The following is a 17,441-nucleotide window of genomic DNA, read 5'->3' on the forward strand; positions in this document are numbered from 1 at the left end:
CCCTTGTTCTCTCTGCTCCACCTGTGTTGGGAGTCCCCAGGACCACCCCTGGTTGTGATGATTTGCTAGAGGGACTCACAGAAAAGCTGGTATCCTCTCCATTATGGTTTATTGCAGTGAAAGGATACAAATTACTGTCAGCAAAGGAGAAAGGCACATGGGGCAGAGTCCAGGAGAAACCAGGTGGGAGCTTCCAGTTACGCTCTCTGAGTGGAGTAGCATGGACAGTGCTTAATTCTCCCAGCACCTGCTTTTCTTCTTATTGTCCTGTGAATGACCCTCCTGTCCTTGGAAGCCCCAGTCCCCTATTCCATTCCTTAGCTCAGGACAGTGTATTTACCTCATTTTACCTTTCTGCTTTTGAACCTCTCGTGTATATGGGATATCTGACCCTTACTTGTATGTGGGACTCTCATACGTAAGCAATTAAATTTGATTTCCTCCAGTTAATTTGCTTCATGTCAATTTAATTCTTAGATCAGCCAGAAGAACCTAGAAGAATAAACTTTTCTATATCTACAACAATACTTACAAATAAACGCTTGTTAGTCTCAAACAAGCAAATTTATAAATATTAATACCAACATTACCTAAAGCAACAAAGCATCAAAAAGTTGAAACCAAGCAAGACCCTGTGGGACCCTTCCAGGTACCAAAGTCTTTCCGTGTCCCTGTTTCTCATTTGTAAGGAAAAGACTTCAGCCTCCTAGACCTTCCCTGAGTTCCAAAGGGCAGATTCAAACAGTTACTAATTAAGGAAGGGAGGGAATTCGGAAATAAAGGAGGAGCAGTCAAGAAACAATAGTGCAGAGATAAAGCAGGGTTCTGGTTCCTTCTCAAGGGATATACATAACAGTGTATCTTTGAGTTCTTCTGCAGGAACCAAGGCCCCCATCCACTTGGAGGATGGTAACTTCAGGCTGAGGACAAGATTCCCGGAGCACCACACAGTTACCTCACCACCAATGAATCAGAAGAAAGTCACACACCCTGCAGCCCTCACCACAAATTTTACCTTTAAAAACTCTTCCCCGAAAACCATAGGGGAGTTCAGTGGGTTTCTTTTTTTTGAGCACAAGCCAGCTGTTCTCCTCGCTTGGCCCTGCAACAAACCTTTCTCTGCTTCAAACTCAGACTTTTTGGTTTGTTTGGCCACACTGTATGCAGGGCACAAGAAATTGCAGACAGCAACATTAAGTGCCCCCATGATAAAGGAATGACTGAAGAAATTCTCCTATGTGGAAGGATAACATAGTCATTAAAAGTATGGTTATGAAGACTTTGTAATAATATGGGGAAATGCTTATAATTAGATATAATAAAAAGATACGTAATTATGAAAATACAATTGTGTTAAAATATCCAGGCATAGATAAACTATAACATTGTCCACAAAGATTTACTTGCACAGTGGGTTATGGGTAATATCTATTTTTGTTTTTAGAGAAGTCTCTGTCATCCAGATTTTCCACAATGGGAACATATTATGTTTAAATGTAGAAAAAATACATTCATTAAATTTAGCTCCATTTATGTATGTGGCCAGTATTTACTGAGTACTCACTATGTGAAGGCCAAAGGTCTTCCTTTGCGAGACAAGATTTGTCAGAGATTTAGGTAATACTGGCACTATTTTTTTCTTGCCAGCAAGAATAACTTGTACCAAGACAGGCAGCCACCTCTCTCAAAGCCATCCTTAATGTCTGATGGCCACCACTGCACCTCAATAGCTCCAGGGCTGACTCTCCCCTGTTTGGCCCAAAGGCATGTCCATCTAAGGAGCCATATTGGGCAGGTACCTTCCAACTAACGTGAGGTCAAGGATCCCATCCACAATCACTAGACTAGCACAAACCAAGAAAGAGAAATCAAGGAGCTTCATAGGAGTTAGCACAAGAAATCAAATTCAGGTAGAAATCCCAGCAGGGTAGTATACAATTTATATTTCCCTAGCAAGGCCCATTCTAGAATAACGGAAAAGCTTCACTGTTTTCAGAATGTCAAAATCGAATTCTCCTGAATGCTGGGCTGCCCTGAAATCAACACTTAGGTTCTGACAACTTCTCAGTTCACCCTCAACAACCGCATCAAACCTCCAGTATGCTTTTTTGGAAGTTGATTTTTGTTTGATTTGATTTATCTGCCATCTGAAACTCAAGATGACAAAGGATGAAATCTCTTCTTAACCCGTGTGTAATTAACCACATCAAAGAAGGCTACAGTTAGATACAATGAAACATTAATATACATTAGTTCCAAATGGTTATATTTCAGATAGATATTATCAGGTACTTTCTCCCCTGTGCCAAAACTGCACACACTGCTTATTTCAGCAGAGACCCCATCCTTTCCAAAGCAAAGGTACTCAATGCTGCCTCAGGGACACAATTGTGGTATCTACAGAAGGGAAGGAGCATATAAATTCTGTCACTTGTTGACCAACAGGACCCAATTTCACAAGAATGGGTAAAATAATTTTGTTAGTCAAGAGATAATGTGGGATGCACAGATACCTCTGAGAGCCATTTGGGTGAGAGAGTTAAAGTGAATGTAATGAGCACTTTCTGAGGTAACTTGAATTGGAGATGAAATGCATTCACTGCATCTGGAAAGTTAGGATCCCTAATAACACAAAGCTCTGTGGCCTGGCAAAAATTTCAAAGACTAATAAAGGCTTTGGGGATTTTAGTATTTTTTTAAACTTTTTATTTTGAAAAAAAAATTCAAAACTATAGAAAACTTGCAATAATCATACCATTAACTTCCATATACCATTCACTAGATTCATCAGTTGTTACGATTTTGCAATATTTATTTTATCTCTTCCTCCCTATATACTATACTCCCTCTCCCTCAAATGAAAAGAGGAAAGAAAAAAAAAAGATTTTTCCTAAACCATTTGAGTATAAGTGCTGGACGGATACCAGAATATGGTCCTAGAATACCACTCCAAAATAGTATATTCAACACCCACTTTGACAGAAGGATTATTTTGAGCTGAAGGCAATTGAGAACATGCAGACTCTTTACCTCCTTCTGTCTAAAAATTTATAAAGAAAATTTGCATTTGTAAAGATGTCTTCCTACCAGGAAGAGAACAACTCTTGGAGACAACTTTAGCACCTGGAGAGACTCTTATCTTATCTGCATAACAAGATAACTTTCATTTACCATACATTTCCTTCCCCACCTTACCATAACCTGCCCCCAGTCCCTTGCCCAGAAGTCCCAATCCCATTTTTCTTTGTTTAGACTAGAATGATATATAAGCCTCAATCATCTGGCCAGCTCCTGGAGCCACATTTTTTCTTTGTGAACTCCAGTGCCACTGCATGCATACATAAGGGAGAAAAGTTTGCCACCTCAAAATATGCCTCTTTGGCACAAGGATTATTTTAACCTGCTTATCTTTATAGCAGACACAGGAGAAGCTCTGAAAACCAAGCAGGAGTTACTGTAAGACAAATTTACATTTGTTATACAAGGGAAATCTCTATTTGTAAAGGGTCTCCCTTGCTGTACCAGGCCAATTCTTATCAACGGAGAGGGCAATGACTTAAATCTGCATAACATCCTTACCCTTGTTTACTGTGCTTTTCCTGGTAATCTTCCATAACGGACTCTCCCCACCCTCAATATCCTCTTTGTCTTCAGCGGAAGATGGTATTTAAGGTGAGGGCTTCTACCATTTTGGTTTGTTACTCAGTTCTCCTGACTCTCTCCCATGTATACATTATTAAATTTTTGTTTTATTTTCTCCAGTTAATCTGCCTCAGGTCTACTTAATTCTTAGACCACTCAGATGAACTAAGAAGGGAAGAGGACAACTTCCTCCTCCCTGACACATACATAAGTAATTAAAACTATTTTTTCTTTTGTTAATCTGTCTTGTCAGTTTGACTCGTGGGCCCCAGCCACTGAACCTAGAAGGGTAGAGGGAAATAAGCTTTTCGTCTCCTGTAGTGAGATTTCAAAATCTTTTAAGAATTAGGATAGTCACATAACCATAGTACAATGATCAAATTCAGGGAACACCGATAAAATACTATCTTACATATAGTCCACATTTACATTTCTCAATCCCAAGAATATCCTGTATGGCCATTTTCCCCCAAGCCAGGGTCACAATGCTTTTAGTTGCAATGTCTCTTTAGTCTTCTTGAATCTAGAGTAGTTCCTCGGTCTTTCTTTGCCTATAATGTCATTAACATTTTTGAAGAGGACAGATCTGTGGCTAAGATATTTATGCTAGTCTGATTGTTTCCTCAGGGTTAGATTCACATTACATATTTTAAAAGGCATACTACTTAAGCGATTTTATGTCTTTTTTATTGCATTATATCAGGAGGCACCTGATGGAAGTTGTTCCCATTGTTGGTGATGTTAACTTTGATCCTTTGGATAAGGTGATATCTGCCAGATTACTCCTTGCATGTGTGTGTGTGTGTGTGTGTGTGTGTGTGTGTGTGTGTGTCTGTGTCTTTGTCTATGTGTCTGTGCTTGTTGTGTGTATTGATGGGATTTAGTTCATGCTAACCCAAAATATGGCACCTTGGTATACTGCATATTTTAAACTGAAGGGGTTTGAGAAAATGGCAGTAGGAAAGTCTCAAAGCTGCCCCTGGCATTCTCCCCTGAAACAGAGCATAAAACCCTCATGTGAGAGGTGTCCTCCTTCTGGAGGAAAGGATCATTCCTATCTCTGAAGACAAAGGGACACTGAGAAGAATCCTTACAAACAGGCCTTGCTAAGTTGCTCCCGGTTAACTACACTTACCTCATATTCTCTGACCTATCATATTTCTACATGACTGCCCACTCGTCATCAAAGCTAGAATAAAAATACGCAGGACTGTTTCTTTGAGTCTTCATTTCCTTATGAAGGCTTCCACATCGTGTAAAACTTACATTAAATAAATTTGTATGCTTTTCTCCTGTTAATCTGTCTTTATCAGTTTAATTTTCAGACCCAGCCAGGGACTCCAAGAGGGTCGAGGAAAACTTTTTCTTCCCCTACAGTATAAATGCGTATAATAAATAATGTGTGGCGAGATTTTTTGAAACTATGCAAATATCCTGTTCCCAAAAAGTTTCTGCTCAATGATTTTAGCATTTACTGATAATTCTAGTCTGAATTAATTATTACTAGAGAAGCTGTAAAATAGTGATTTTCTAATTCCATCATTTCTTCCACATTTATTAGTTGGTATTCTATATAAGAAGAGCTTGCCTTCCTCCCTTCTTTATTTATTTATTTGTGGCTTAAGTATACCTTATTAATTTGATCTTTAAGTATCCTGTTTGAAGCTGGCTTCTGTGTCATTCAGACATGTCCTCATCCATTTTTTTTCTAGCAGTTTCTTATTTGCTGGCACAACAAAATGTTCCAGGTTTTCCTTTACTTTCCCGCTTGGGACCTGGAATGAGAATTTCTCCAAGTTCCTTTTCATGGGAAATGGTATTTAGAAACAAAGAGCTAGGAACTAGGTGTGCTCATTGGTGCTGGGCTTGTCACTGCTTGGAGACCCTTTCAGAAGACAGAACTATGAATTATAAATATATATTTATATCTATATGTATGTTTAATCATACATATATATGTATGTTTAATCTATATGTGTGTTTAATCTATATGTATGTTTAATCATGTGTTCATATTGACACTTCTAATCTCAGTCCAATAGTACACTCTTCTACCTTCCCTTCCCTCACTCCATATTTATTTGTATTACTATTCTTCCACAGTGATATTCAGGCTAACCCCCCCCCCCAAAAATATATATACTCAGTCCTACAACACATAAAAATAATTTCAGAATGTTCCATCACTGCCACTATCAACAGCAATTGTTAATGTAAAAAGTTCAAGATTTCTTTCTAGTTATCTTTAAACTGAGCCAAAAGTACAGTCAAGATACTGTGTTCAAAATAACTTGAATTATTATTTCTTTCCCTTATGTGTGATCATATCACTCACTTGATATATAGTTAGATTCATTTACCTCTGTTTTTATTCCATTTTTATTCCCAATCTTGTAGTTTAATTTTATTTTATGAAAACATTAACATGGTTTCAAAGTCAAAACTATAAAGAAAGGTATCTTCAGGGTGGTATCACTCCCTTCCCTAACTCTTCTAATCCCATTCCCACACTACAGATTACCAATTTCATTTTTTCCACTTTATCCTTTCTATGTTTCCTTTTGCAAAAATAATCAGATAGATAGACAGATAGACATTCTAATTTCTCCTTCTTTCCTACATAAAATGTGGCATGCTATCTATATCCTTCCATACTTTGCTTTTTGAATTAACAATATCTCTGAGAAGCACTCCATGTTAATTCATAAGGATCCTTCTGATTCTATTTTACAGCACACCACTGTGTGAGTTATACCATGACTCATTCAAATAATCTCCTATACACAGGCATTTAAGATGTTTTCAATATTTCATAAGTACAGATGATACTGCATAGCTCTTCTTATGAGTGAAGTTAAACATACTTTCATATGCTGAAAGACCATTTTTATATCAATTTTTGTGAACTGTCTAGGTCTTTTACCACTTTTCTATTGGTTTTCTGGGGTTTTTTTCTCCTCAATTTGTACTTTGTAATAACTCCTCAAATCACATATGAAGAATGTTAGCTCTTTATCATAACATATCTTGCAAATGTTTTCTCCCAGCTTATCACTTGCGGTTTGACTTTATGTTTTTTGCCATGCAAAAGGATTTTTTTTTTTAGTTTTTAATTACACAGAGTCAAGTTTTATTGTATCTGAATTTTGAATTACAGAAAGCCTCTCCTTGTGCTCACTTTATAAAGGAATTCCCTTTATTGAATACATTTAAGTGTCCCTCACTATGGTATAAAAGGGTGAAACTGAGCAGGACCCTGCGGGGCACCTGGGCATGGAAGCCTTTCTGTCCCCGTTTCTTGACTCCAGCTTCCATGACCTTCCCTGAGTTCCAAAGGGCAGATCTGAACAATTGCTAATCTGGGAAGGGAAGGGATACAAAGACAAGGGAGGGGCAGCCAGGAAACAATAGTGCAGCCTTGAGGCAGGGTCCTGGTTCCACCTCAAGGGATACACATAACAATGTCTTTAAGCTCTTTAAGATGTCAGCATTCTTCATACCAGAGAAAGACCACCTGAGGCTACATTAAAGGAATCAGAGAAGTTTATCAAGATTAGCTGAGACCAGATTAGAGGAGTGGAGGCCCTGCACACACCCTAATCTCATCAGCAACCCCACCCTTGAACCACTGCTATAAAACTCCTCATCCCAATCCTCCCTGGTTGGGACACATAGTTTTTCCAGGCAGGAGCCCACTGTGTCCCCCTTTGCCTGGCAAAGCAATGAAACTATTCTTTTCTACTTCACCCAAAACTCTGTCTCCGAGATTTGATTCCGCACCGATGCACAGAGGCTGAGCTTTTGGCATCAAGGGCATGCTATAGGAATAAAATACTATTTGCCTATTGACCTCAGGGAAAATTCAAAGATGCATAAACTTTGTTTCTGCAGGCCTTTCATCTCCTAATGGTGTAGCTTTCATTTTCCCTAACCCCAGGTTTCCTCAGCAGGCCAGCTTCACTAGAGAGCTGCAAACTAAACCTGAATTACTAAAGAAGATACTACTCACTCATCATAACCACAGGAATCTTTCTCTAGAGCAAATAATAATTTGTAGTGCAAATCTGTTTTATAATCACCTACTTTTATAAAGCAAGGATCACCTGTATTATATTTTATTATCTTTCATTGATGGTGCATTTTCTCTTATTATTTTTATCATCAAGTAATCCATGTTTATTACAGAAAAAAAACTATAGTTAAGTTAAAAGAAAAATTTTGGAACAGTTGACATTTTAGGACATATTACTGTATCAATATATACCTATTTTAAAACTCTATTTAATAAGACTATATTTACTATACTTCCTATTTTGTAATTTATTTTTATTTTCACTTAATATAAAAATCTTTCCATGTTTAGTCATCAACAATAGCATTTTTCGGGACTTGCCTGGTGGTCCAGTGGTTAAGAATTGCCTTCCAGTGCAGGAGACATGGTTTCAATCCCTGGTCGGGGAACTAACATCCCACATGCCACAGGGCAACTAAGCCTGCACACTGCAACAAAGAGCCTGTGCTGCAACGAAAGAGCCTGCGTGCCACAACTAAAACCCAGTGAAGCCAAAAATAAATAAATAAATAAATTTTTAAAAATAAAAATTAAATTAAAATTTTAAAAAATAGCATTTTTAAAGGCTACATGGTATTCCACTGTATAAAGTGTAGGGGAGAGAAGGAGAGCAAAATTCACCACCCCAAAATGTTTCTCTGGCATGAGGATTATTTCAAGCTAAAAACAATCAAGTCCCAAAAGATTTAAGGAAGAAACTATGACCTTCCCCCTAACTGCTAAAAGAATGTAAATAGAGGACCTATTCCCAGAATAGAGCTATCTCCAGAGATATCCGCAAAGAATGCAGGCTAGGCATGGTGGGGGTAGGGTCTAGAGATCAGTCCACTCTGTGTCCCATTGTCACTGCCTGGCCCAGCAAACATTTACTTACCAACCTTTTGCTTTTCCAGATCCATGTCAATGGCCTTCCTTCCCTTTGAAGTCCCAAACCACTACCCTCAACATCCTCTTTTGTCTTCAGCTGAAGATGCTACTTAAGGTGAGGGTTTCAGTCATCCTAATGAATTACTCAGTTTTCCTGGGTCTCTCCCACGTAAACATGTTATTAAACTTTTCTTTGACTTTCTCCTCTTAATCTTTCTCACTTAGATTTAATTCTTAGAACAGCCTGAAGGACCTAGAAGGGTAGAGGAAAATTTCTTCCTCCCCAACAAAAGACAGAAAATATTTAACCATGTATTTTGCACTTAGGATGTTTGGTTTTTCTTCTTAGTATCATGAACAGCTCTACAACAAAATTACTTAAAGACACATGCCTTTGTGAATTTGTCAACATATTTCTTTAAGATAAATATATAGACACAGAATTGTTGGATCAAACAGTATACAAGATTTTTGTATATACACAGCTGAGTTGCCACCAGCAGTATTTGAAAATAACTGTTTCCTTCACTCACACCTCACCCACTTAGTGTAAGCATTCTCCCTAATGCTTTTTTATCTCAATTTCTTAACACAAGACTGAACAGCAATGTAAAGCTCCACGAAAGTACAAGACGAGCAAATTCAGAACAAAATATTACTGATGCGTGTCTAAAACATTGTAAAACTCCTCCGAGTCTCTGAACAATCTATTGAAACATCTGAGAAACCACTTCATTCAAAGATGAAGATTTTTTTTTTTTTACTCTGCCTATACAGCTTGGTCTTTAAGACTTTAAAATCCGGTGCAACTTCCTAACAGCCCTTTCCATTTGGTAGGAGCTCAATCTTGGTTCTGATTATAAACAGGAAGGTTTCTAGCCAAGAAGCATAGACCCAAGGAAGTTGTGAGAAGAAACTTACATGAAAGCTTCTCCCATTAGAGCTGAACTAATTAAAATTCCATGATAATTCTCCCTCATCAGTTACTGGCTAAACACATTTGCCTTAGAAATTTTTACTTCAGGTTCTAGTCTAATGACCCACACTTCCAAATTACACTTTTAATTGAAAAGCAACAACATGGAATTTTTTTTTTTCACAACCATCTCTGCTTTCCCAAGAACATGTGACTGCTACTGATAAATCTACTACTTTGCACACCCCAATCTTTATGTCTAGGGTCCGAAAAACAGGAAAATAATGCTGTTCCATAAAAACAGTATGTGATCAGAAACACCTGCTTTAAAATTCAATGTTTGGTATGTGATGCTTCTTAACAAGTGTTTATTAAACTGCATAATTTCAAAGCCTGAAGTGGTATACTGCAATGTTTTCCTGGGAGTTGATCACATTTACATATCCTTTTATACTTCCTGTGAAATTAATATTGCCTTTTGTATCTTGAACTTAGCTAATATAACTTGCCATTTTTACTTTTCATTACTATGAGTAATATAGAGTGGACCCCCAAAGGGACCCCTGCAATGTCTACATAAGCTTTATTCTCTCGCTGTTACATTTTTTCATATGAATACATTAAATCAAGATTAATAAACCTTTGCAAAATTCACTGGTCTTGCAAAAAGGCAAGATTCATAATGGTAAAGGCTGCCCAGTGAATAAAGGAAAACTGCTCTTAAAACTGGAGCCAAGGGCTTCCCTGGTGGCGCAGTGGTTGAGAATCTGCCTGCCAATGCAGGGGACACGGGTTCGAGCCCTGGTCTGGGAAGATCCCACATGCCGCGGAGCAACTAGGCCTGTGAGCCACAACTACTGAGCCTGCGCATCTGGAGCCTGTGCTCCCAACAAGAGAGGCCGCGATAGTGAGAGGCCCGTGCACCGTGATGAAGAGTGGCCCCCACTTGCCGCAACTAGAGAAAGCCCTCGCACAGAAACGAAGACCCAACACAGCCAAAAATAAATTAATTAAAAAAAAACAAAACAAAACTGGAGCCAAAGGCCAGGGTTCACAGAGCCCTTGTCACATCCAACAGCTTGCCAGAGACCCTTCACAAGAAGGGAACATTTCCATAATTGCTCAACGTCTAAGCAAGAGTGGCTTCATCACCAAGATACTATAACCCAGCTGGTGATAATTAGACCTCTTTCTCTCAAGGATACATCTCTATCAAACATTAAAACCTGACCATGATTTCAGGATTCTTAAAATTCCACCTGAGGCACATGGGGATGGAAATGGGATGATAATCAAAGAAAGTGGATGGTAGAGGCTGAGTAAAGAGGAACATCAGGAGTAGCTAAGAAGCTCCACAAAGCAAATCAAAGGCAGAAAATGGAAATCTCTGGAAATACCACATACCACACTAGACAAAGGTCACTGGAGGCCTCAAAGGATCATCCCCCACTCATCTGCCCTGTAGTGGAGGAAAAATAATTTTCTTTCTACCCTTCTGAGTTCTTGGCTGAGACCCCTATAAAATGAGATTTAAAGGAGAAAAAAAAATTTAATTACATACATATGTACAGGAGTCCACAAAGATGAGACTCAAAAGGCAGCCAGAGGATTGAAGCCAATGCACCATCCTGAGCTAAGGAAAGGGAGAGGGGTCTGATGCTTCAAAAACAGGAAGGCAATTCACAGGAAGGTGAGAGGAGGAGATATTTCGAAAACAAAGGTCATCTTGCCAGGCAGGTAAGTCTCACTGGTGAAAAAGTTCTCTGGCAATAGCTATCTTCCATTCTAATGTAAATTTCCTTTAAAAATGTAGATTTCCGTTATAAAATGTAGATTTCCCTTACAATGTAGTTTTTCCCTACAAAAATGTAGATCTACAAATGTAGAATTCCCTAACTTCTACTCTGTTTTCAGAGCTTCTCCTGTGTTGCAGTTTCTTCAATATAATCAGCTTAAAATAATCCTTATGTCACAGAGGCATATTTTGGGGTTACCCATTCTGCTCCCCTTTACCACCCCCCCAGCAGCTGCTCTGTCTAGTTGACAATTTAGTCAAGGCCAGGAAACCTAAATGGCAATCTGAAGGAAAAGCTGGGGGCAACTTCAAGATACCTGACCACTGGGATAAATACCCCAAACCCTGTCAGAAAGCACTTTCTACCATGCCTTGTACAGCTCTCATTCATTCTTCTACTTGAAGTTCATCTCCAGTTTGGTCAAGAGGCAGAGTAATGGGATTCAGGGACAGGATTAGGGTGAGGCAAGTGAGACAATCACCTCAAGTACAAAACTTAAGGAGCGCTAAAAAAACAAAAAACAAAACCTCTCAGTAATCAAGATGATACTTCAGATGAGATTGGGCACATTCAGGGTGGTATGACCATAGACCAAGATGAAACCTCAATGCAATATTTTTAAAAATCAAAATTGATGTGAAAAAAATAATGGTGAACAAAATATCAAAATTTTAAATAAAGATTAATGCCATGCTGAATCACATGTGAGCCTGCATATGCACTCCTATTTATATGTTTTCATGTATTTTGTTAATTTTTTTGGAGGACAGTGAAGCCAGAATTTATTACAATTTCAAATTTGTGGCTTTAATGGGTACAAAGTATATAACATTTTCAACATTTATTTCTTTATCTTGTTTTCAATGGGGAGAATTGTCATCTTTGACATTTTCTCATTAGTAGTAATGATCTTAAATGATTTTAAATTAATTTACTTAGATCCATTAACTAACTTCATTTTTCTTTTGCCTCGGGCTCCAATATGGCTCAGCACAGCACTGGTCTTTATTTAAAATTTTTATATTTTGTTCATCATGGATTTTTTGGGCATTTATTTGATTTTAAAAATAATATTGACCTAAAATATCTTTTTTCTTGATCACTGAGTATTCTGACACTCTTAAATTGTGCATTGGTTGTTCTATCCAAGTCAAAGTTGAAGCTATAGACATTTCAGATATGTAACATAAATAACGAAATGACTCTAAATGTGGACAGGAGCACAAGATGTTGAGAGAAGCATCCTACAGAATAATATGTAAGTATGGGCTCATTTGTGCTTAATTTTTTTTTTAAATAATTCTAAGTCATAATATATCAAATATACATGGATGGTAATGTTACACAACTCAGGGTCGGCTGCTCGCAGCTTGAAAGCCAATACTCGAGAGACAAGTGTTGATTGGAAAAGAAAGATTGCTATATTCAGGAGGCCAGCAATCTGGAGAGAAGGTGGGCTCATGTCTGAAAACCAACTCCAAAGATTCTGCTCAACCGTTAAAGTTTTTAAAGGGAGAAAGGGGAAGTTAATCACAGTTAATCATTTGAGGAGGTGGTCAGAGTCTTCATTATCTTTCACTGTGTGCAGACTTTCTTCTGATTGGTTGGTGGTGAGGTAACAGTGTGGTGCTCTGGGAATCTTGTGATCAGCCTGAAGTTACCACCTTCCACCAGGGCAGTGGCCTTAGTTCCAACAGAAGAACTCAAAGATACATTGTTATGGTTCCTTGAGGAGGAACCAGGACCCTGCCCCATGGCTGCACTATAGTTTCTTGACTGCTCCTCGTTTGTTTCTGTGTTCCCTGCCTTTTCTGATTAGCAACTGTCTGAATCTGCCCTTTGGAACTCAGGGAGGGTCAAGGAGGCTAAATGAAGCCTATTTCCTATAAACAAGAAAGAGGGGACACGGAAAAGATGTGTACCTCAGAGGGCCCCACAGGGTCCTGGCTCCATTTCAGTAAAGGATAAAGAATTTAGTCATTGAGGCAAGAGGTTCTCAATCATGTTACTGCAAAATAATACATTAGGTGCTCAAGTAACATGTTACTATCAATAATAACTAAAGCATTATTCTTTGCTAATCTTGATATCTTTGAAATATCCCTACAACAATGTGATTCTCACTCACTTGTAGCTAGGTACATTTTTTTAATTTCAGAGAAAATGTACTGGGAATTATAAGCAACCACTGTAGATTCAAGGGAGTTCATGGGCATCTCAACAATATGTGTCACTGAGCACCATTTTGTTTTGTTTTGAGGTTTTTTCAGTACGTGGTCAGTATCCCCTCTTTTCAATAATAGCAAACATTGTTTTGTTTGCTTTTTTAACTAGGCTTATGCAGGTATAATTTAAAAATAGTAAAATTTGCCCCTTTTAGTATACATTTCTATGAATTTTGATGAACACATACAGTCATATAACTGTCAACTATAAATTGGCACTTGCCATCCACTTCTACAAGGATTAAATCATATGCTGCTGTAGCTGCTGACTTTCAACACCCCCTGAAAGGAGTTCAGGGTGGAGAGCAGAAATCAGGCATTCTGTGCTCTGGGAAAAACTGGCAGAACAGGTCTTCAGATAGTTAGATATTTTTAGGAGCCAATTTTATGAGCCCAATTCTTGTCTCTCCTCATATCTAGAAGAGCACTAAATTGCTTCATGGTGACGTCTGCTCATGACTAGCAGTAACCTTCATGGGACTAGCAGAAACCTTCTGCAAAAAACATGTGCTTGATTGCATGTACTCCCCTTTCACCAAAATCATATATATACTGACCTTCCCCCCTACCTCTTTGGAGCAGTTTCTCAGAGCTATCTGAAATGCTGTCTCCCAGGCTATAGTCCTCACTTTGCCCCAAATAAAACTTAACTCACAACTCTCACGTTGTGCTTTTTTTTTAATTCAGCATAACCAACTTTAAAATGAAGATATAGAACAAACATTAAAAGCCCATTTTTAGATGAGACTTAGAGAACAAAAACCACTTTTTAAGTTAAAAAAGTAATTGGGAGAAGCAAAATAAAAACCCAGATGTGGGCCACCAAAGCCATTGAACACTTCTAAGTGAGATAAAAGGCATGAAGCAAACACTCTGTAGAGCACAATTCAGTTATAAAAAAAAAAAAATCATATAATTAATTTAGCAATTCTATTGCTTTACACATAACTGTGCATAATGTATCTAACTCATTAAGACACAAAGTCTAGTCATATAATATTATCACTAGGTAACAAAGTTGCACTATTTTCTAGACATTTGGATTACTAAACCAATTTTACACATTTAATTCAGCTATTTGGTGTCATAAACACATAGCAAAAATTCACAGCAAAAAAAATGATTGTACATCTGGCACGAAGATGGCTCCAAGAATTGGACTTACGATGAGTAAATCATGTTTTTCTATCCTACTTCCTCCAGAGTATACATACTCCAAATATAACTGTTTTCCAAAGTAACCACGATCAAGAAAGGAGACTGCACAAAGGAGACAAGAGGAATAAGTTATATCCAGCCCTCTTTAAAGGCTGAGACTTCCCCTCAGGATAAGGAACCTGTAGTTTCTTATCCTTGACAAGTTGGCCTATAAACCAAAAAAGAGTGTCTCTTGTTTGTTCTTCCATTGCTAGTTTTCTAGCTTTGGTGCGCATCAGATTCTCCAGAGAGAGAGCCTAATTTTTAAGCCACTCATCATTCCTGTCTAGAACTTCTTTTACTCATTCATTCTTTTTTATTTTTTTTTAATTTTTATTTATTTATATTTATTTTTGACTGTGTTGGGTCTTCGTTTCTGTGCGAGGGCTTTCTCTAGTTGCGGCAAGCGGGTGCCACTCTTCATCGCGGTGCGCGGGCCTCTCGCTGTCGCGGCCTCTCTTGTTGCGGAGCACAAGCTCCAGACGTGCAGGCTCAGTATACTCATTCATTCTTTTAGTTACTCTATGATGACTTCTATTTGCTGAGCCCTGGACTACGGATCCAAAATCCCAAACACCCCTGCCTAGGAGACTAGGAAAGATAAGGAGTCTAGAGTCTCCATCTTCCCCCTTTTCTCCCCAGCCATCAGCTTCTGTTAGCATTAATCCTGTGAGTTGTGGCAGCCCTTGAGATTAAACATGATTAGTCTTAAAATCAAAGGCAACTACTAACATCAATAATAAAACAAGTATTAGAAGAAAACATTAATTTCTTTACAACTTCCATGTGGGGAAAGCCTTTCTAACTATGACTCAAATCCAAATGTTAAAAAAATTAGGAAAAGATTGAAAATTTTGACTATATGAAAATTTTAAAACTCTTTTGCACAGAAAAAAAAAACCCATAAGCAAAGTCAAAAAACAAATGCATGCTAGGAAAAAGCATATACAATATATATAATAGATTAAGCACCAATCACTTGTTAAAAGTTAAAGGAAAAAAGGTATTCAAAACCCCAGTTTTTTGTATGAGCAAAATAAAGGAACAAGAAGGTCACAGAAAAGGATATAGAAATGGCCTTTAAACATATGAAAATATGCTTACCTTCACTTATAATAAGAGAAAAGCAAATTAAAACTACAGTTAGAATTACGACAATTGTACTACACTGATGTAAGAGGTTAACAATAGGAAACAGTGGGTGTGGAGTACATGAGAACTCATACAATTTGTATTATCTTTACAACTTTTCTATAAATATAAACGTATTCTAAAATAACACATTTATTTAAAAACAACCACACCAAGATACTGTTTCTCACTTACCAGATTAGCAAAAGTTCAAAAGCTTGACAATATACTCTGTTGGCAAGGGTGTGGAGAAACAGTCCCTCTTTTGCATTGCTAGTGAGAATGCAAAAGGGTATAACCTGTATGAAGGGATATTTGGTATTAGCTAATAAAACTATGTATCTGTTTACTCATATATCCATCTACCTATTTATCTGTATGTTTACTTAACAGCAATGTCAGTTACAGCAATTCGCTCAGAACATACAGCTTCAACCATAAAGGGGAAACAACAGACACGAAGTTATTCACTGTGGCCTTATTTCTAATAACAAAATACTTAACAATCTAAGCCATCCACAGGAACCACCCCAGTATATCATAAGAAGGAATACTAGTCATCTGTAATAAAGAATAAGGAGGATTTTAGTAAAATGATATGGAAAAATTGCCAGGTTGAAAAAAAGCAAAGTGAAAAAGAATATGTGTAGTACACTACCTTCTGCATAAGAAAGGACAGAAAGTAAGCATTTATATATATGTATGTATTTGCTAGTTTTGTAATAAACACCTGAAGGATAAACTGGAAACTAATGAAACCATTTTCTATGGAGGGTAGGTAAGACCTGGGTTGAAAGGGTAGGCATGAAATAGGACTTCCTTGGACAACTTTTTATCTAAGTTTGGCTTTTGAACCATGTAAAGGTTTACATATTCAAATAGAAAAAGATGGAAAAAACAAAACATAAACTTGCATGCAAACAGGAAAAGAAGTAAAAGGTATGCTGTATTGATAAAAATAACCACAGACGACAAAAAATGAATTCCAATAAGTTTTGAGTCTAGTACTCTGAATGTACATTCACAGTGGAGCATTAGTACAAAAAGAAGTACAAATTAATCTTGAACTTTACTTAGTAGATTGGTTGTTGGAAGTAGTATTTCTGAAACTATTTTCTGAATGTTATAGGATAGAGCAAATGAATCAATACATTGAACTCTCACAGTGGAATAAAGGAGATACGAATAAGGAATGAGGGAAGCTGAAGAATTTTGTGATGTTGGATTTGAAATGTAGGTTATTACATATATAGTATATACATGTATATACACATAAATACATACATATATCTTAGAAGTAATGACACCAAAGTATCAATGATCCCACCTAGTAGCCAAATCTTTGTTTCTAAATTCCATTCCCCACTAAAGGGAGGCAGTGCTCTTTGAAGAAATGACTTATTCTTGATCAGGACTAGGGAAAATACAATGTAAGCTTAAAAGATCTTATTTTCTTCAAGGGCATACTCAAAACTGACAGAGACATGTCAAAAGGACACAGGAAATAGCTTAGAGGGGATCCTACTGGCTAACCTGGGGACAATTTGAGCATCACTAAAGAATAAGGATCTGTTTATATAGTTATATTTAATTTG

The 17,441-nt window shown here is 37.5% G+C and overlaps 1 protein-coding gene across 14 annotated transcripts in view; it reads right to left on the reverse strand.

The window, feature by feature from the left end:
- FHIT (fragile histidine triad diadenosine triphosphatase) overlaps positions 1–17,441 on the reverse strand; it is a 1,480,075-nt gene that overhangs the window by 1,125,151 nt on the left and 337,483 nt on the right. For 7 of the 14 annotated variants that reach the window (XM_082412417.1, XM_082412428.1, XM_082412412.1 and 4 more), the window contains one exon: positions 16,042–16,145. The exons of the other annotated variants lie outside the window; for them this stretch is intronic. The gene's annotated coding sequence lies outside the window, so the exon portion shown is untranslated. The remainder of the gene's footprint in view (positions 1–16,041; positions 16,146–17,441) is intronic. 14 annotated transcript variants of the gene reach the window in all.

Source organism: Balaenoptera physalus (assembly GCF_965194825.1).
Source record: "Balaenoptera physalus genome assembly, chromosome: 11".
NCBI classification, from domain to species: Eukaryota; Metazoa; Chordata; class Mammalia; order Artiodactyla; family Balaenopteridae; genus Balaenoptera; species Balaenoptera physalus.